This window comes from Pongo pygmaeus, chromosome 8, assembly GCF_028885625.2.
Source record: "Pongo pygmaeus isolate AG05252 chromosome 8, NHGRI_mPonPyg2-v2.0_pri, whole genome shotgun sequence".
In the NCBI taxonomy this organism is placed as follows: domain Eukaryota; kingdom Metazoa; phylum Chordata; class Mammalia; order Primates; family Hominidae; genus Pongo; species Pongo pygmaeus.
This window is the reverse complement of record NC_072381.2, coordinates 26,660,963-26,680,123: the sequence shown is the minus strand read 5'-3', so window position 1 is coordinate 26,680,123 and position 19,161 is coordinate 26,660,963. Positions and strand designations below refer to the sequence as shown.

The 19,161-nt window shown below is 41.6% G+C and overlaps 1 protein-coding gene across 1 annotated transcript in view; it reads right to left on the bottom strand.

Moving 5' to 3' along the window:
• LOC129006221 (amyloid beta A4 precursor protein-binding family B member 1-interacting protein) overlaps window positions 1–13,389 on the bottom strand; it is a 130,792-nt gene extending 117,403 nt beyond the window's left edge. The window contains exons 1-2 of the mRNA XM_054435683.2: window positions 12,909–13,389; window positions 12,493–12,704 (exon numbers count right to left, since the gene is read on the bottom strand). The gene's annotated coding sequence lies outside the window, so the exon portion shown is untranslated. The remainder of the gene's footprint in view (window positions 1–12,492; window positions 12,705–12,908) is intronic.
• Window positions 13,390–19,161: the final 5,772 nt, after the last annotated feature.

The window sequence follows — 19,161 nt, the reverse complement described above, 5'->3', positions numbered from 1 at the left end:
TCCTTCATGCCTTCCATGTCACCTTAATTTCATATGATAGAGATTTAAATAATCTTTATTTTGTTTTAAATAAATAAAACACCCCTTTCATTTCTTACAATTTCTCTTTCCTTAGAAATAATTACTGTCTCTCATCGTCCTGTATATTTTGCCAACCTATAATAGTTAACACTTTTCACACATCTGCATCTCATTGCTTGAAACAGAATCTGAGTTCTAGGCCGGGCGCGGTGGCTCACGCCTATAATCCCAACACTTTGGGAGGATGAGGCGGATGGATCTCCTGAGGTCAGGAGTTCGAGACCAGCCTGACCAATATAGTGATACCTCATCTCTACTAAAAATACAAAAATTAACCAGCTGTGGTGGCGCATGTCTGTAGTCCCAGCTACTTGGGAGGCTGAGGCATGAGAATCGCTTGAACCCAGGAGGCAGAGGTTGCAGTGAGCTTAGATTGAGCCATTGTACTCCAGCTTGGGAGACAAAGTGAGACTCAGTCTCAAAAAAAAAAAAAAAAAAAAAAAAAAAAGAATCTGAGTTCTAGGAGGGCAGGGGTCAGGGAACAACTTTACATTTACTAGTTTTCCACAGCCATGGTGGAGTGTTCCACAAAGAGTAATTGTCCAAAACTGCTTAATAAAGAGAAGGAGAAGAATAAAGAAAAGAATAGAAATATTAGTGTATACTCTTATCATCTACCTATGGACTATTTGACTAAAATATGGTGGCTGTGAAATTGTGTTTAATCTACAATGTTTCATGCCCTTAGAGGCATGTGAATAACAAAGGCTTATTTCAGATGTCAAAATACAAGGAGATAATACTTGAGTTGTTTTCAAAATGTCAAAATACAGGAGATAATACTTGAGTTGTTTTCAAGAGTAACTTCTAGGGGGGATTTAATTTTGTTTTGTTCTAAATGTTTGAAACAAGATATTTGATTTTTGAGTGCAGGCTACATGCCAGGCATTATTCTAAGTGCTTTGCATGTACAGACTCATTTAATGGCTGAGTATGTATAAGCCTTCCAATAAATATAATGCCAATTCCAATGCCCGTATTTGATCCACTGCAAAACTGCCCAGAGTTTAACACAACCCCCTTTGCCCTCTTATACCCTTCTTTGAGATGCTATAAACCATTCTCCATAATTTTACTTTCCATACTACCGTTCCTGACAGGATGTTGCTGATACTCAAGCACTTTTTTTTTTAAGACAGGGTCTTGCTCTGTCACCCCGGTTGGAGTATAGTAGCATGATCATGGCTCACTGCAGCTCGACTTCCTGGGCTCAATTAATCCTCCTGCTTCAGCCTCCCAAGTAGCTGGGACCACAGGAGAATGCCACCATATCTGGCTTTTTTATTATTTTTGTAGAGACAGGGTCTCATTGTAGTGCCCAAGCTGGTCTCCAACTCATGGGATCAAGGGATCCTCCTGCCTCAGCCTCCCAAAGGGTTGCGTTTACAGGCATAAACCACAGTGCCTGGCCTTCAAGCACCTTTGAGTGAGTTCTGATGAGAAAACTTGACAACTATATTGGAGAATATGGAATCACATTGGCAGTAATGATTTGATACCTGGAACACTTTTAGTCAATCAAGATGATATCCCCTTGAAACAAAGGCCAATATTTCTATTCAACTGGAATTTAGAAAGAAACTAAAGGTTCACACAGACACACACACAAAACAAAACAACAGTTCCTGCTTCATAGGGATGAGGTAGTTAGTGCCTGTAAAGTACTCATTATAATGCCTGGTGCATATGAAGTGCTTAGTATCAGCTATTATTTCTATCATCCTCATCATCATCATCATTTTTATTATTGTGTTTTCCCTCTAAAACCAGCAGTGGAAAAAAAAAGTGTCAGTCATTTATTCTCTCTCTCTTTCACACACACACAGATATACACACACAAACATAAACACACACCCAAGTCCACAAGGGGATGGTTACTTCTGTCTGTTGCATCTTCATGCACCTGGAGACTGAGTTAAACTGCCATTGTTCTTTGTAGGTCAGGCACACTTTTAAAAGACTAAGCCACTGGAAGGACATCTGTAAGTATAGTTTCTAGAACGGTGATTCCTAACCATTCTTAACAAGGAAAGAACTGCACTGGAATCTCCTTGAGTCTTTTTTGAGTCATATCCTATGCATCTCCAATCCATTTTCCAAATCTTAGCACTACCGCCCTCCCCTGAAAGACAGGCGTATTTTTGGAGCTGAGAACCGCCACAAAGAGAGTGGCTGTCGATGAGAGTGTTATGCTTGTGAACTAGCAGGTGGAAGCAAAAAAAAGAAAACAGAAGAGTTGACCACCATGGTTGCCTAGGGCAACAGATCACATTTTGCCGGATGTGGGTTTAGGGCATCCTGCTTTGCCATTTGTTTCCAGTTCTTTTTCAGTCCTTCTTACTTTTAGGCAGAATCCATAAGATATAAGGTGGTGGGGAGTTGTGGGAGAAAGAGGATAAAAAGGAAAGCAAGCAAATGACTATTTGAGGTTGTTTTGTTACTAGAGGGCAAATAATGCATTCTAGGTGTAGGTTTAAAGATGAATTAAAATCAGATTGTAGGGACAGGCCCCAAAGTAATTGCAAATGCTGTTTACTTCCTTTACCCTAAAAAATTCTGAATACTTTAGAATTCACCTAATATCCTCCTTTCAGTTGCATAGTCAACACATAGTATAGGGTGCAATATTTGTGAATTTATCTCAATCTGCACTGCCCAATTCAGCCACTAGCCACATGAGGCCATTTAGCACTTTAACTGTGGCTAGTCTGAAATGAGATGTGCAGTAAGTGTGAAAACACACTGGATTTGCAAGACTTAGTATTAAAAAATGGAATAAAATAGCTCATTAATAATTTTACTATTACTGGCAGGATGCCTGTAATCCCAGTGCTTTGGGAGGCTGAAGTGGGAGGATCACTTGAGGCCAGAAATTTGAGACCAGCCTGGGCAACATGGTGAGACCCTCATCTCTACAAAAATTAAAAAAAATGAAATAATCTTACTATTACTTAAATGTAATATAATTTCAATTATACCAAAATTAAGTAATATATTATTTTAAAATTTTTAGTGAAAATTTATGTCACTTGATTTTTACTGTTAAATATAATTTCAAACATTAAATTTAATATAACTTCAAACAATTCACACTTTAATAGTTTATTTTATTAAATGAAATATCCAAAAATAATCATTTGATCCAGAGTGCTATTATCATTTTTGGATATATCATTTAATAAAATAAGTGATTGAAATTAACATCACAGTTGAGCACAGTGGCTTACACCTATAATCCCAGCACTTTGGGAGGCTGAGGTGGAAGGATTGCTTGAGCCCAAGAGTTCAAGACCAGCCAGGGCAACATAGTGCCTCGTTTCTCAAAAAAATCAAAAAAAGAGATGGGAGTGGCTGTGATTATGCCACTGCACTCTTGCTTGGGTGACAGAGTGAGGCCCTCCCTCAAAAAAAAGAAAAGTCATGGTTCTTTTTACTGTTTCTAATGTGGCACCGAGGAAATTTAAAGTTTAACATGTAATTTGCATTGTATTTCTACTGGACAGCTCTGCTCCAGAGTGCTACAGTTCTGTTATTGCAAGTGCCTCAGTATTTGACTCAAATATGTTGGGTTGCAGGGACCACATCATATTAATGTAATCTGAATATTACTCATTCTGTGTTACATTAGATTCTCACCATTTCCTTTCCCACTGAATTTTATACTTCAGCACTGCTAAAGTGTTTTACACATCTGGTGCCTGGCGTATCTTTCTTCCATTTGGCCACAAGGTATAGAAAAGCATTTCTTTTTTTCTTTTCTTTTTTTTTTTTGAGACGGAGTCTCACTCTGTCACCCAGGCTGGAGTGCAGTGGCACAATCTCGGCTCACTGGAAGCTCCACTTTCTGGGTTCATGCCACTCTCCTGCCTCAGCCTCCCGAGTAGCTGGGACTACAGGCTCCCGCCACCACGGCCGGCTAATTTTTTTGTTTTTTTTAGTAGAGATGGGGTTTCACTGTATTAGCCAGGATGGTGTTGATCTCCTGACCTAGTGATCTGCCCTTCTCAGCCTCCCAAAGTGCTGGGATTACAGGCGTGAGCCACTGCACCCCTCCTAGAAAGGCATTTCTATACTTTTCTCCTTCAAAGCACCTCTTGATCATCCCCACCTAACAACTGCCCTATAATCACTATCTGCACCATATTATTTCTGTATCTAACATTGCACATTCTGCACTGTAATGTATTTTTTTTACATGCCTGTCTTTCCTACTAGACTGGAAGCTTCTTGAGGGTAGGGACCATATCTATATCTATCTATCTATATCTATCTATCTATCTATCTATCTATCTATCTATCTATCTACAGGTTTCGCTCTGTCACCCAAGCTGGAGTGCAGTGGCGTGATCATAGTTCACTGCAGCCTCAAGCAGTCCTCCTACCTCAGCCTCCCAAGTAGCTGAGACTATAGGTGTGACCCACCACGCTGGGCAGGGGGCCATATCTTATCCTATTTTAGCTACACACGCCCCCTACACTGGCATGGGGTTGGCCATCGATAGACGTGTGGTGAAACTGGAAAAAAAGTTCCAATTATGTTACATTGAGCAGAGTCTGATTCAGCTGAAGTGTATGTGTCAGTACTGTAGCCCACTCTGTAAACCCAGCCTTGAGGAACAGTGAGTACTGTTCATTTTAGCTTGGGCATTCTGCAGTGATCTCACGGCCATCTTTTCACCACACTGCACAGCACTTACCCACATTCATGGCCCAAGCAGCTTCATTTCTGTGTGTTGCTTACAACAGGGGAAATATAATGCCACAGAATGAGTAAACACATGAAGAAATACTCTTGGTTTGCTAAGCCATACCGTTTATGAAATTTAATCAGAAGGAAGCCATTATCTTAAAAGGAAAACAATACTGTATCCAAAACCTAATGAGTTCATTGCCCTGTCACTTGTGAATGTTATGTGATCAGCAGAGATGCATGAATTTGTTAATGCTATAAAAACAGTGGCCTTAGGTAAATTTACTTAATCAGTAACCTAATTGTGATAATACACTATAATATGATGTGAAATCACCTGAAAAAGATTTTGTGGGATTCCCCGCTTCTGCCCCCACATAACTAATTTGTTCTTTTCTTTTTGAGGTGAAATCCTAAAAACACACTTGAAAGACTGAAATTCTGCCCCATGGAAAACACAGTTCTACTAGGTGGTAATGAATGCCTTTTAGCAGCATTCTACTGAATATTACTATTTCGTTATTACACTGGCTTGATAGCAGTTAATAACTAAGACAAATGAAATGTCAGTTATCTCGATCACTGTTAATAGTTACTTCCTAACCACTTTCAGCTCTCCAAATATCTTAACAGTGTTGTCCAACATTCTTCATCAGCTTCTAGAGAATTTTTAGCCCTGCTCTAACACTTGAATCCATTTGAAATCCAGTTGTGTAAGGGGCAAACATTCCTATCTTCCAAATCTGGTTTGGATTTTGAAATTCTAAACATTTTAAACCTCCAGGCACAAACAACTTATTTGTGGGAAAGGTCTCTGTCCTCCCCTCCACAGAATCTTGTTTTTAAACTGCACAGTCATGGAAGCCTTGTATTGCATAAAGTCTACATCACGGGTTAAGAATTTACGTGGCCAGGCATGGTGGCCTATGCCTGTAATCCCAGCCCAGCCCTTTAGGAGGCCGAAGCGGGAGGATCACTTGAGCCCAGGAGTTTGAGACCAGCCTGGGCAACATAGCAAGACCCTATCTCTATTAAGAACAATTAAAAAAAGAATTTATGGATGGGACTTTTAAGTATTCATTTCTTGCTTTCCACTTCTCAAAAATAATTTCCATTGTTTTGATTATTTTGGAGGTAGAAAATTGCTGATTAGCTAACTATATTCTTATTTTAGCTACCTAATAAAGATTTTGGATCAACTCCTTCTCGAAGTTTTGAAAGTTTAATTAAAGGTTTTAGGATTGCAAAGACTTTGTTTTATGTCCCCTTTTCTTTCTTTCTTTCTTTCTTTCTTTCTTTCTTTCCTTCCTTCCTTCCTTCCTTCCTTCCTTCCTTCCTTCCTTCCTTCCTTCCTTCCTTCCTTCCTTCCTTCCTTCCTTCCTTCCTTCCTTCCTTCCTTCCTTCCTTCCTTCCTCTTTCTTTCTTTCTTTCTTCTTTCTTTCTTTCTTTTCCTCTTTTTTTCTTTTTGGCAGAATCTCACTCTGTCACCAGGCTGGAGTGCAGTGGCATGATCTCGGCTCACTGAAATCTCCGCCTCCTGGGTTCAAGTGATTCTCCTGCCTCAGCCTCCCGAATAGCTGGGACTACAGGTATGCACCACCACGCCCAGCTAATTTTTGTATTTTTAGTAGAGACAGGGTTTCACCATGTTGGCCAGGATGGTCTTGATCTCTTGACCTCATGATCCACCCACCTCAGCCTCCCAAAGTGTGGGGATTACAGGCATGAGCCACCACGCAGCCTATGTCCCATTTCTTAAACTGTGTAGCCTTGGGCAAATTTCCTAAACTCCCTTAACTGTCATTTCTAATTTGCAAAATAGGAGCAATAACAGTATATTCCCAAATGGTTACCCTGCTTTTAGCCTTATATATAATAAGCACATCAGTATTCCCAAACGATAATTCATATCTACATCCAAAATTGAACTTCTAATCATCTCCCCTCCAACTTGCTGACTTTAGTTGATGACAATTTCATCCTTCCAGTTGTTTAGGCCACAGACTTTGAAGTCATCCTTGACTCCTCTTTCTCAAACACCCCACATTCCTTCTGTCAGGAAATCTTCTTGGCTCTACCTTCAAAATATACGCAGAATCCAACCCTTTGTCATGGGTTCCTTGCTTTCACCTCTGCTCCCCCAGGTTTATTCTCAAGCAGTCAGAGTGAGCCTTAAGTCAGATCATGTTATGCACCTTCTCAGAATCCTGCAATGTCCCCTCCATTTTGCCCAGTGTGAAAGTCAAAGTTTTATAATGGCCTCTGGAACCCCACGTGATCTGCTATCTCCCCACCCTTCTCATACTTCTCCAACCACATCTATTTCTCTCTCCCTTGCTCATTTACCTCTAACTACATGGGCCTTCTTGTTGCTTCTCAAATCCACAGACACGCCCCTGCCCTACAGCCTCAACTGTTTCCTGTGCTTGGAACACTCTTCCCCCAGATAGCCACTTGGTTAACTCCATTGTCTCCTGCAAACGAAAGGGCCCAGCCTGACCACCTTATCGCATATTGCAACTTCACCTTGCTTTTCACTTACTGATACCTATATTATTTACTTATTTATTAAGCTTATTGATTAGCATCTGTATCTGCCCACCAGAATAAACTCCACAAATGCAGAGATCTTTGTCTCTTTTGTTCACTACATTCCTTGCATCTATAATAGTGCTTAGCAAACATTTTTGACTGAAAATGATTGAATTGTATTTAAACTGGAGATCTGGCCGGGCACAGTGGCTCATGTCTGTGATCCCAAGACTTTGAGAGCCCGAGGTGGAAGGATCACTTGAGCCCAGGAGGTCGAGACCAGCCTGGGCAACAAAATGAGACCCTGTCTCTACAAAAATTTTTTTTAAATTAGCTGGGCATGGTGACGCGCAACTGTGATCCCAGCTACACGAGAGGCTGAGGCAGGAGGATTGCTTGAGCCCAGGAGGTTGAGGCTGCAGCGAGCCTTAATCGTGCTGCTGCACTCCAGCCTGCACCCTGTCTCAAAAATGAATGAATGAATGAATAAATAAATAAATAAATAAAGTGGAGATGACTTCCTAAGTTACATGTTCTTTTTTCTTTTGCCTCCTTTATTTATTTTCCTCATATAAGTTACTTTTTTTTTTTGAGATGGAGTTTCAAGTTGAAACTTTTTTTTTTTGAGATGGAATTGCCCAAGCTGGAGTGCAATGGCATGATCTCGGCTCACTGCAACCTCCACCTCCCAGTTTCAAGCGATTCTCCTGCCTCAGCCTCCTGAGTGGCTGGGATTACAGGCATGCACCACCATGCCAGGCTAATTTTTTTGTATTTTTAGTAGAGACAGGGTTTCACCATGTCGGTCAGGCTGGTCTTGAACTCCTGACCTCAAGTGATCCTCCTGCCTCAGCCTCCCAAAGTACTGGGGTTACCAGTGTGAGCCACCATGCCCCGCCACATACTCTTTATTCCACTTAAAACTCATAGTTCTTTACTGATGATTCTTGGTCACTTTATCAATGTCTAAGATAGTATAATTTCGGTGGTACTTACTATTAACTATTTCTAATACATATTGTTTTTACGCTATTCAATTAAAGTAAGCTGTCTTTACTGAACAGCACACACTACTTGTGACCACCCAGAGTTGGTGGAGAACCTGACTCCAGTCTGCCATGCCAGTGTTCTTTAATCCCCAGTTGGACACCATCCTTTACAAATGTATGTACATGCTTCCTAAAAGCTTTTTAAAAATTAGCACATTCAGAATAATGATTACCTCTAGCTGGGAAATGGGGAAATGTTATTAGAAGGAGACCAGGAAATGCCTTGGTAAATATTCTACTTCTTAAGCTGGGTGATAGGTACCCAGATGTTGGCTTTATTATTATTTGTTGTGATTTACATATATACATCATCTTTTGTAGATATGAAGCATTTCATAATAAAACATGAAGGAAGAAATGAATCTAGTCATGATTCACTTGCTCTAATATCATTTTTTGTTTCTCTCCAGTATGATGTGATGTAGCTCTCTGGACGCAAACCCTCCAGTCGGTTTGGGGAAACACAGTTGCTGTGTGATTTAGCATTTATCCCCCATCCCAGCCCACAACCATCTCACTGATGAGTCTGTAACATGAAACTAAATCGAAAAGATCCCCAACAGAATTAGAAAAAATACTAAACTCACTGCTTGCTTGTTGATTTAATCAACCTAGCCGGCTGTCACGTGGGATTAGAATAAAACAAACACAAAAATGAAAACACGATTGCTAACAAAGCAGATTCTTTTTTCAAGGCACACGTAAAGATAATAACTTCAAAGTTGATTGTATTAACTTGCCTTCCCGTGATAACACGACAATTTCTTTGCTTGATTTCCTTCTATTCATCCTTCTCCCCGGACCCTGGTTGGGGAGACCAGGGACCCCGATATGTAGTCCCGCAGCACTCAACTCTGGTTCCACATGGAATTCTACATCTCCTCTTACATCTAGTTACATCTCCTTTTCTAGACTATAAACTCATTGTGGAAAGGCCCCAGGTTTTTTCATGGGTGCTGCTATCAGATGGCCCCGTTCAAACAACAGCTCTGTTTCTTACTTCCTGCGTAAGTTTCTTACTCTCTCTGTGCTTTCATCTTGATGTGATGATTAACAAGATGACACATCTCAATTAGTTAGTACAGGGCCTGGTAGTATTTATAAGTAAATATTATAATAATTATTATTTACTATTACTATATGATGATCAAAGAGAAAACCGAGTTGACAGAAAAGAAAGAACATAGCTCTTATGATTCTTAATTATTCAAGTTCATGGTCAACGCCCAGGAAATGTTTTAAAACTGAATCATGGAATCAAGCTCCAGAATATGTGGAATAATGAGAATGTGTGATGCCTTGGAGTGGTGTTACCTCTCTGCTTGCTCATGCCTGAGGTTTGGGACCAGTGGAGCCAATGGGATCTCAGGGGCTTGTGACATTTCCATGGTGCCACTCAGTGAGATTAATACATTCTGCACATTTAGCCAACATCTTTGGAGCCCTCATTTTGGGATCACAAATTGGCTAGGAAATGATGATGCAGTGGTGGCAGGTCACATCCTCTAGTCCCCCAAAAGCTGTCCTCAGGGTCTGCCCTTCCAAGCTGCAGGTACAATCTAGTCTCTTTAACTGGGTATAGGTGTAATGGCATTCCTTTATGTGGCTAGTTCTCTCTTTTCAAGAGAAACCTAATGATTACTGTTCCAGATATCTAGCAGTTTTCTCTAACAGTCATGTTTCTCATGATAATTAAAAGTGTAATACGTATTTTAAAATCCCCATGCAACCAGTGTAGAAAACTTACACCTTAAAATCTGGCATTTATTATGTACATGAATTTACAATAAATGCTTAAGCTTTAAGTGACTTGCCTCTTAGATGACAGCAGTGACATAAAACACACACACACATTTTCATACTGAGAAAATACCAGTTGTGTTAATAAAAATTCTTCTATTTTGAGGTGAGAATTCCTAAGATCACTCTAGTCTCCATAATATAAACTCATAGGGTCCTATAAAATTGTAAAGATTATGGTCCAATAGGCTATGGAAAGCAGACAATTTATTATAAGATTTGTGGACTCACTAAAATGTTTTAGGCATAAAAATAATTAAAATAAAACTGAAGAGAATTAGAAGAAAATGAAAATAATAATGATCTTTGGAGGTAAGATGGCTTAAAGAAAATTCAAAGTGACATATCAAACAGACATTTATGGCAATGAACTTTATAAGTAGCTCATTCTAATAATAATATGGAACTATTTAAAACTTTCATTGATGAGTGAAAAAAGGCAAATCAATAGTGGATAACTGGTGAACCTTCTTAGGATATAAAAATACAAAAAATGTAATAAATACTATAAAACCTAGTAAGTATTGTGTTTAAGATTTAAAGTAATGCCATAAAGTAATTCATATTACAAAGTTGTATTTCTTGAGAAATAGCAATTAAAGGATTTCAAAATATAATATTGACCTGTTCAAGTTTGGGCTGTTTCTTATCTCAGTTTTCAAATAAGATGGAAATTTGCCTTTTTACATATAGGCCAGATATTGACTGCGCTTTTACAGGAACTTCTCAGAAACAAAAGACCTCAAAGATATTGATATTTCAGAATGTAAACTGTTATCATGATTATGATTATTTTCTCCATTTTTAAAAAATTCATGATCAGCAATTCTAATGTTGATATAATGTTGCCAGTATTCCAGTTGGGACCAATTCAAAGAATTATAGCAACTCCTCAATTGCTGTTTTAAGAACAGACATGATGTAGCCCAATCATCTCACTTTACTGACGTTATCTGAAGTCCAGGGAGAAGTTATGCAAGTTAATCAATATCATCCTTATCTAGATGGGGCAGATATAAGAGCCAGAACCCAGGTCTCCCAAGTGCTGAGAAAAACCCCAAATATTAGTAATTATTAATAGTTTAAGGATTAATAGTTTAAGGACACACATTATTAATAGTTTAAGGATGAAGTTAAATTTCTTAGACCTTTCACAACACACGTTGAGCAGACAGGAAATACCACTAGAAGACGTTATAAAGTATTTCTCAGTAGATCCTTGCTAATTTCGCCAGCCAGCATCATCGTCCTAGCCCATGTACCATCCATTATTCCAGTGAGGCCAGAGGGAAAATCGCTGCTCTAGGTTTTTGAAAAAGGACAAAGTTTTACTTTCTGGAATTTCTATCTGGAGACCCAGATTTTAAAATGAATAGTAGCTAGTACCGGCACCTTTGTTTAAACCACGTTATGCCACCAGAAAAAAACATCTGGGGGCATAATAAACTCACGGGCCCTTTTCTTTTGTTACTTTCCTCTAGCACTCCGTCTCGTTAAGGATCACATTAAAAGTTCTTTTGAACCGCTATGCCCTGAGTGGTTCTAGGAAACACATTTCACGTTCCACAGGGGTATGAATGCTAAGAAATACCTAGAAGGAAAGTAAGAGGTACACCGGGCTAAGTCTTTGGTGGAACACCTGCGCAGAGGTTCTTGGAGACATTAGGACACCCTAGTTAGTTTCCTCCATTCTATAAAAGGCCCTCTGGACATTCACTTCAAGCCAAATTATGAAACCTGTGCCTGGTGTCCAAATCTATCTTTATGTTACTTTAAAATGAAAATGAGGATAATTCGGGGGGAAAAGTTATTTTTAAAAAGAGGAAAGAGTTGTCCAAAAGTTTTAGAGGAAGGAAACACTCTAAGATGCATCAGACTGCGAGCCACACTCAAATTCTCACAGGGCTGGCATTTAATCTACATCTAACCTTGGTCCCTCAAGAATCCCTCCAGATTCCGGTAGACTGGGGCTCCCGACCTGCTGACCTGCTGACCTGCTGGACTTGCAAGGGTTCATAGCAGTTTCCCCTTTGACCTTGCAGCAATTTCCTGGGCAGGAAATCTCTCAAATCTGATGCAATAGCTCGGGAAAAAGCAAACCCGAACCCCAAACCCTCACACCCCCACCCTCGCGAGCCGGGTCCAGAGTGGAGATCAGCGGAGGGGACCCTGGGGACCCGCTGCGCTCGAGGGCCACGCCGGGGGGCGCGCGTTCACGAGGCCAGAGCCTGGAGCTGCGCCCGGCATCGGACCCGACGGGCTTGACAAACGGGTTCCTGACAGCCCCGAGGGGCCCATGCTGGCGCTCCCAGGGCTCCCGGGACTGGGAGCGCCACTTACCTCGACTGCTCTGCGAGGCGCGGCGGGGCGCGGCGGCGCGCGGGAAGGCGGCGAGGCTCCGGCCGGGAAAGCTACTCGCGGTGCAGACTGCCGCACCCGCGCTCCAGGTCGCTGCCCCGGGGAGGAAGTGCTGTCAGCCCTGCCCTTCCCACGCAGCGCGCAGACGTGTGGCGCTATCTGAGCTGCTTTGCTCCGAGGTGCAAGGAAGGCCCCTGGTTAGAGACAGTGGGACAGACAAACATACGCGTAAAGGACTCCGTGTTAGGGACTGCTTTCTCCAACTCATCGAGTCTGCGCCTAATTTTCTCTCCCCCATCCCACCCCTACTACACAACCACCTTGAAGGGATTTTTATTTTATTTTATTTTTTTTAATTCTGGGAAACTTTGCGCCGTCCTCTGTTATCCCTCCCCTACCTGTGCCGCGCGCGCCCTTCTCTCAGAAGCGTCTCCTGGCGAATGGAACCATTTTGCAGCCTCGCCTCAAGAGAGACTAAGGGACTTGGGGCCTAGTGATGGTTCCACCAAAGACTGAGAGGCCGATTTATGTTGCAACGGTCTGCCTAAGTGTTTACTTCAGCACTTTCTGGGCTTCCTCTTTTGGGCCGGTTGTGCAAGGCTTCCCGGCCGCCTGCAGCCCGCCCTCAGGGGACGCGGTGCAGGGCTGGACTGGCAACACGCGCGTCCCGGCCCGGAGTTCAGCTGTCTCTCGGGTGGGGGTGGAGGAAGGGTGCGCTGGGCGGAGGCCCTTTCTCAACCATCAGGTTGGTAACCTCACCCTCCTCCCTCCCCACGTTTAACCACGCTCAGTTGGCCGGCCAGGGTGTAGAGGAATAGCACTGTCTGCATTGCTCGTAGAAATCCAAAATGGTCTGAACCCCGTGGAAGAGAATTGAGCAATATCTATTTAACTTATGTATGGATTCGCCTTTTGACCCCGTCATCCCACTTCCAGGAGTGTGTTACGAAGATCTGCTGATGAAAATAAGTAATGCACACGGCACAGGGCATTCATGGACTCACTATTTTCAATAGCATAGGACTGGCTGGAAATAGCACATGTCAGTTGGGAGTGGAGTTTCCTGAGAGAAAGTCGCTGGGAAGGTCTGAAAATACAGAAGCTAAAATCAGTTATGATTTGTAAATGCGGTTGAATAACCCTCCCCTTCTCCTCTACAGCTGTGTCTTCAAAGGCTTATATGTCGGGCAAGGTGGTGGAGACATAAAGATAGAAATTAGATGCATGTGTTAATTAGGCAATTTCAAATAGTTCTGTCATTTATTTAATGAGAAACTATTCCTAAGCACCAACACTTCTAAGAACAATGAAAATAGTTAGAGGAAACAATTTCTGCTCTCATGCATGGTGCATTCTAGTTGGTAGAAAGCAGACAATAAACAAATTAATATTTAACATGTCAAGGAATGTAAGTATTTTTGAGGGAAGTTAAAAGGTGAGGGATAGAGAGTGATGGGCATGGGGATGGGGTTGCTGTATTAATTAGGGTAAATAAACGATAAATAAATAAATAGAAAATATATTTTCTCCTCCTTATGATTTTCTTAATAACAGTTTCTTTTCTCTAGCTTTCTTTATTGTAAAAATACAGTATTTATCTAAATACATATAACATAATATGTGCTAATTGACTGTTTATATTATCAGTAAGGCTTCTGGTCAACAGTAGGCTATTCATGGTTAAGTTTTGGGGGAGTCAAAAGACATACATGGATTTTCAATTGTGCAGCAGTTTGGTACTCCTGAAATCTGGCATTGTTCTGTTACAGTAGGTAGCTAGTCAGGCATGAGCAGGGCAGGAGAGGGCTCCCCCCACCCCCTAACAGGAATGTCAGGTGAATATCAGGTGATGATCAAGCAGTTGTTATCTCTCTAAAATAATAATTGGCCATAGCCAATTATTAGCCTTACTGATAACATAGTCGATTAACTCATATTATTTTATATATATTAAATACTGTATTTTTATAATAAAGTAAGCCAGAGAAAGGAAACTGTTATTAATAAAATTATAAGGAAGAGAAAATGTATTTTTCATTTATTTATTTATTATTTGTTTATCCTAATTAATATAGCACCAGGGAAAGGCAGTCTCCCAATAGATAGAAACACCTGAAGCTGGTATTTCTGTCTGATAAGTGACACAGATTTCTGTCTGATAAATGGCATGAGAGATTAATCCACACTGGGTTTTTAGATGGGAATATTCCAGGCAAAAGGAACAGCACATTCAAAGACCCCGAGTTAGGAGAGCACTTAAGATATTGGAAAAACACCAAGGAAGTTAGTACGGCTGAGCAGAGTGAGATGGGAGGGACAGATACGAGATGGGATCAAAAAGAAATGGTGTCCAGATTGTGTGTTATTTGGGTGCTGTGGAAGAGAATTTGACGTGAGTGAGATGGAAAGCTAGTGGAAGGTTCTGAGCAGAGTTGTAAGTGCTACATAGAATGTAAAATCAAACAATGAGAGTGACTTTCTTGGGGCAGGGAAAGTGGTCAAGGATCACCTCTTTACAAAGTAATGAGAAGGGGCAGCCATTCAGAAACTTGGGAAAGGATTCCAAGAGAAGGAAGAACAAGAAGAGGGGCTGAGATAGGAACATAGGAAGTTCAAAAGAAGGCAGGCCAGTGTGCCTGGAATGTTCTGAAAGAGTAGGGCAGCAATAGTGGATGGGGACAGAGAGGTAAGCAGGAACCAGAACAAGCAGGACCTTGTAGCCAGCATTGAGGACTTCAAGTTTTATTCTAATTGCAGTGGGGGGCTATTGGAATGTATTAACAACTGAGTGCATGATTTGACTTAAGCAATAAGCCATCCTGCCAGTTGGTGATTGTTTGGAAAATCAATTGATTGAAGCAAGAGAAGAGAGATTGCTCAGTAGACTGTGGTCATAGTCCAGATGAAAAATGATAGTAGCTTTATTAGTATTCTAACAGTAGAGATAGTGAGAAGAGTTTGGAATCAAGATACAGTTTTCAAAATAAAACCAAAGCTTGGCACAGTTGCTTATGCCTGTAATATCAGTGCTTTAGGAGGCCAAGGTGGGAGGGATCACTTGAGGCCATGAGTTCAAGACTAGCCTGGGCAATGTAGCAAGACCCTATCTCTACAAAAATGGGGAAAAAATTACCTGGACATGGTGGCTTATGCCTGTGGTTTCAGTTGCTTGGGAGACTGAGGCAGGAGGATTGCTTGAGCCCAGGAGTTCAAATCTGCAGTGAGCTATCATGATGCCACTGTACTCCAGCCTAGGCAACAGAGCAAGACTATTTAAACAAATAAACAAACAACCACCTAGCAAAGTAGAACCAATAGCATTTGCTGATGGGTGGGCTGGGAAACGGGGTGGGAGTAAGGGAGTGGCAGAGGGATTAGAAACTGAATGAAAACTGGTATGATTGGAGTTATGGAAGGTCTGGTTAGAGGTAAGGTCAGTAGGGGCAAACCACGTAGGGTCATGTGGACTATGTCAATAATTATTTTCTCACCCTAAGAGCAATGAGAATATATTAAACAATATTTTAAGCTGGCAAATGATGGGATTTATGCTTTAGGAAAATCACTCTGGCTATAATTTGGGGAACTGATCAGATGAAGAAAAGAATGGATGCAGGAAGACTTCTGAGCTAAGTTTGGAAAGAAAATACAATTGGCCTTTGAACTGCCAGCAGCAGAATATATCTGAGACATGGCACCAAAGTATGTTAGCTTTGGCGAAACCGTATAGGTCTGTAGCGACCTAAATTCTTGCTTCCTCAGAAGAAAGAATTCAACTGAGGGGCATAAGGCAGAAGAAAAGACTGAGGCAAGCTTTAGAGCAGGAGCGAAAGTTTATTAGAAAACTTTAGGGCAGTAACAAAAAAAAGTAAAGTACACTTGTAAGAGGGCCAAGCGGGTGACTTGAGAGAAGTGCGCTGTTTGACTTTTGACTTGGGGCTTTACACATTGACATACTTCGGGGTCATGTCTTCCTCCTCCTGATTCTTCCCATGGAGTGGGCTGTCCACATGAGCAGTGGCCTGCCTGCACTTGGGAGGTGAGCATGCGCAGTGTGTTTACTGAAGTTGTACGCATGCTCACTTTAGGCATTCTTCCCTTACCAAATGTCCCTGGAGGGTCATTTGCCAGTTAAACTCCACCATTTTACCTCTTAGTGCACATGCTTGAGCCCACTCACCCAACTCCTGAGATCTTATCCGGAAGCTGTTGATCACCAGTTTCAGGTGTTTCTATCTATTGGGAGACTGCCTTTCCCTGGTGCTGGCTGTGATCAGTTATTATTTTAGAGACACCGTTAACAGTCCCCTGACCATCACCTGATAGTCGCCTGACATTCCTGGTAGGGGGTGAGGGGAGCCCTCTCCTGCCCTGCTCATGCCTGACTAGCTACCTACTGTAACAGAACAATGCCAGGTTTTAGGGGTACCAAAGTGCTGCACAGTTGAAAATCCATGTATAACTTTTGACTCCCGCAAAACTTAACTACTAATTGCCTACTGTTGACCAGAAGACTTACTGATAACACAGTCGATTAACACATATTATGTTATGTGTATTAAATACTGTATTTTTACAATAAAGTAAGCTGGAGAAACTGTTATTAACAAAATCATAAGAGAAAATATATTTTCTATGTGTTTATTTTTTATTTATTTTCAGAGTCAGTCTCACTCTGTTCCTGGACTAGAGTGCAGTGGTGAGATCATAGCTCCTTGTAACCTCAAACTCCAGGGCTCAAGGGTTCCTGCTGCTTCAGCCTCCTGAGCAGCTGGGACTATAGGCATGCACCATCATGTCCAGCTAATTTTATTTTAAATAATTTTTTGTAAGATGGAGTCTTGCTATGTTTCCCAGGCTTGTCTCAAATTCCTGGCCTCAAGTGATCTTCCTGCCTCAGCCTCCCAAAGTGCTGGTATTACAGGCATGAACCACTGTGACTGACCTCATATTTACTACTTATTAAGTGGAAGTGGATCATCATAAAGGTCTTCATCCTCATCTTCTTCACGTTACTCAACTTGAGTAGGAGGAGGAAGAGGAGGGGTTGATCTTGCTGTTTCAGGGGTGGCAGAAGCAGAAGGAAATCCAAGTATAAATGGACCCATGCAGTTCAAACCCACGTTGCTCAAGGGTCAACTGTATAATGGTTTTGACTAGGTCGGCAGCAGCGGAAATGCGAAGAAATGGGTGAACCTGAGAGACATTTAGAAGGTAGGTTGCCAGAGATTCAGAGGACTGGATATAGGCAGAGGGAGAAGAGCGGGGGAGGCAAGGATGACTCCAAAGAAACAGGTTTGTATGATGGTGGCTGACCATCCCATCATCAAGATGGGGAACTCTGGAAGAGAAGTATTTGGGCAGGGGAAGATAGTGAGTTTCATTGTTTGCAAGTTGAATTTGACAAATCTTTAGGACATCCAAGGGGAGACGTCAAGTAGAGAATTGTATATAAGAAGGCTTTGCCCAGAGAAGCGTGGTTCAGAGTTAGAGATACACATTTTGAGTAATCATCATGTAGGTGGTGATTTATGAGATTGCATAGAGAGACTGTGGTGTGGAATGAAACAGAGGCCTCAGGCTAAGCCTTAAGGAATTCCACCATCCAAAGCAAAAGACACAGAGCCCACAAAGAACACAGAGGAAGAGCTTTAAAGGGGTGGACGGAAAACCAGGGGAAAGTGCTGTGGAAGCCACCGTGTGGGAGGATGTGGTCAGTGATATCCAGAGATGTTGCAAGGACAAGTCAGACAAGACTGCAAAGTGACAATTGGCTTTAGCAATGTTAGTGACCTCAGAAACCAATTGTAATAGCATGTTGGGGCTGGAGGCCAAAGTGGGTTGAGGAGCGAATAGGGAGTGAAGAAATGAAGATGGTGAGCAAAGCAACACTTGTAAATAGTTTGCCTATTGTATTGAACTGTTCTGACTCTGCTAATAAAGACATATCTGAGATTGGGTAATTCATAAAGAAAAGAAGTTTAATTGACTCACAGTTCAGCATGGCAGGGGAGGCCTCACAATCATGTTGGAAGGGGAATGAAGAGCAAAGTCACATCTTACATGGCAGCAAGCAAGAGAGCATATGCAGAGGAACTCCCATTTATAAAACCATCATATCTCATGACACTTACTCACTATCACGAGAACAGTATGGGAGAAATGGTTGCCATTATTCAGTTATCTCCACCTGGCCCTGCCCTTGACATGTGTGGATTATTACAATTCAAGGTGAGATTTGGGTGGGGACACAGCCAAAGCATATCACCTATAAAGAGGGGAAAGGGGACAGGGAGGCAGTTTTTGGGGGATATAAAATTGAGGAAGATTTTATTTATTTACTTATTTTATTTTATTTTATTTTATTTTAGAGACAGGGTCTTGCTCAGTTGCCCAGGCTGGAGTGCAGTGGTGTGATCACAGCTCACTGCAGCCCCTAATTCCTGGGCTCAAGCGATCCTCCCACCTCAGCATCCCAAAGTACTGGGATTATAGGCCTGAGCCCCACTGTACCCAGCCTTTTATGTATCTTTTTTTAATGATTTTCAAACAGGAAGAATTGAGATGATAGTGAGGAGTTGACATTAACAAGAGAGTAGAAATTATTGATGGTGAAAAGTTTTCAAGATGGAGGAAGTGGGTTGAGTCCAA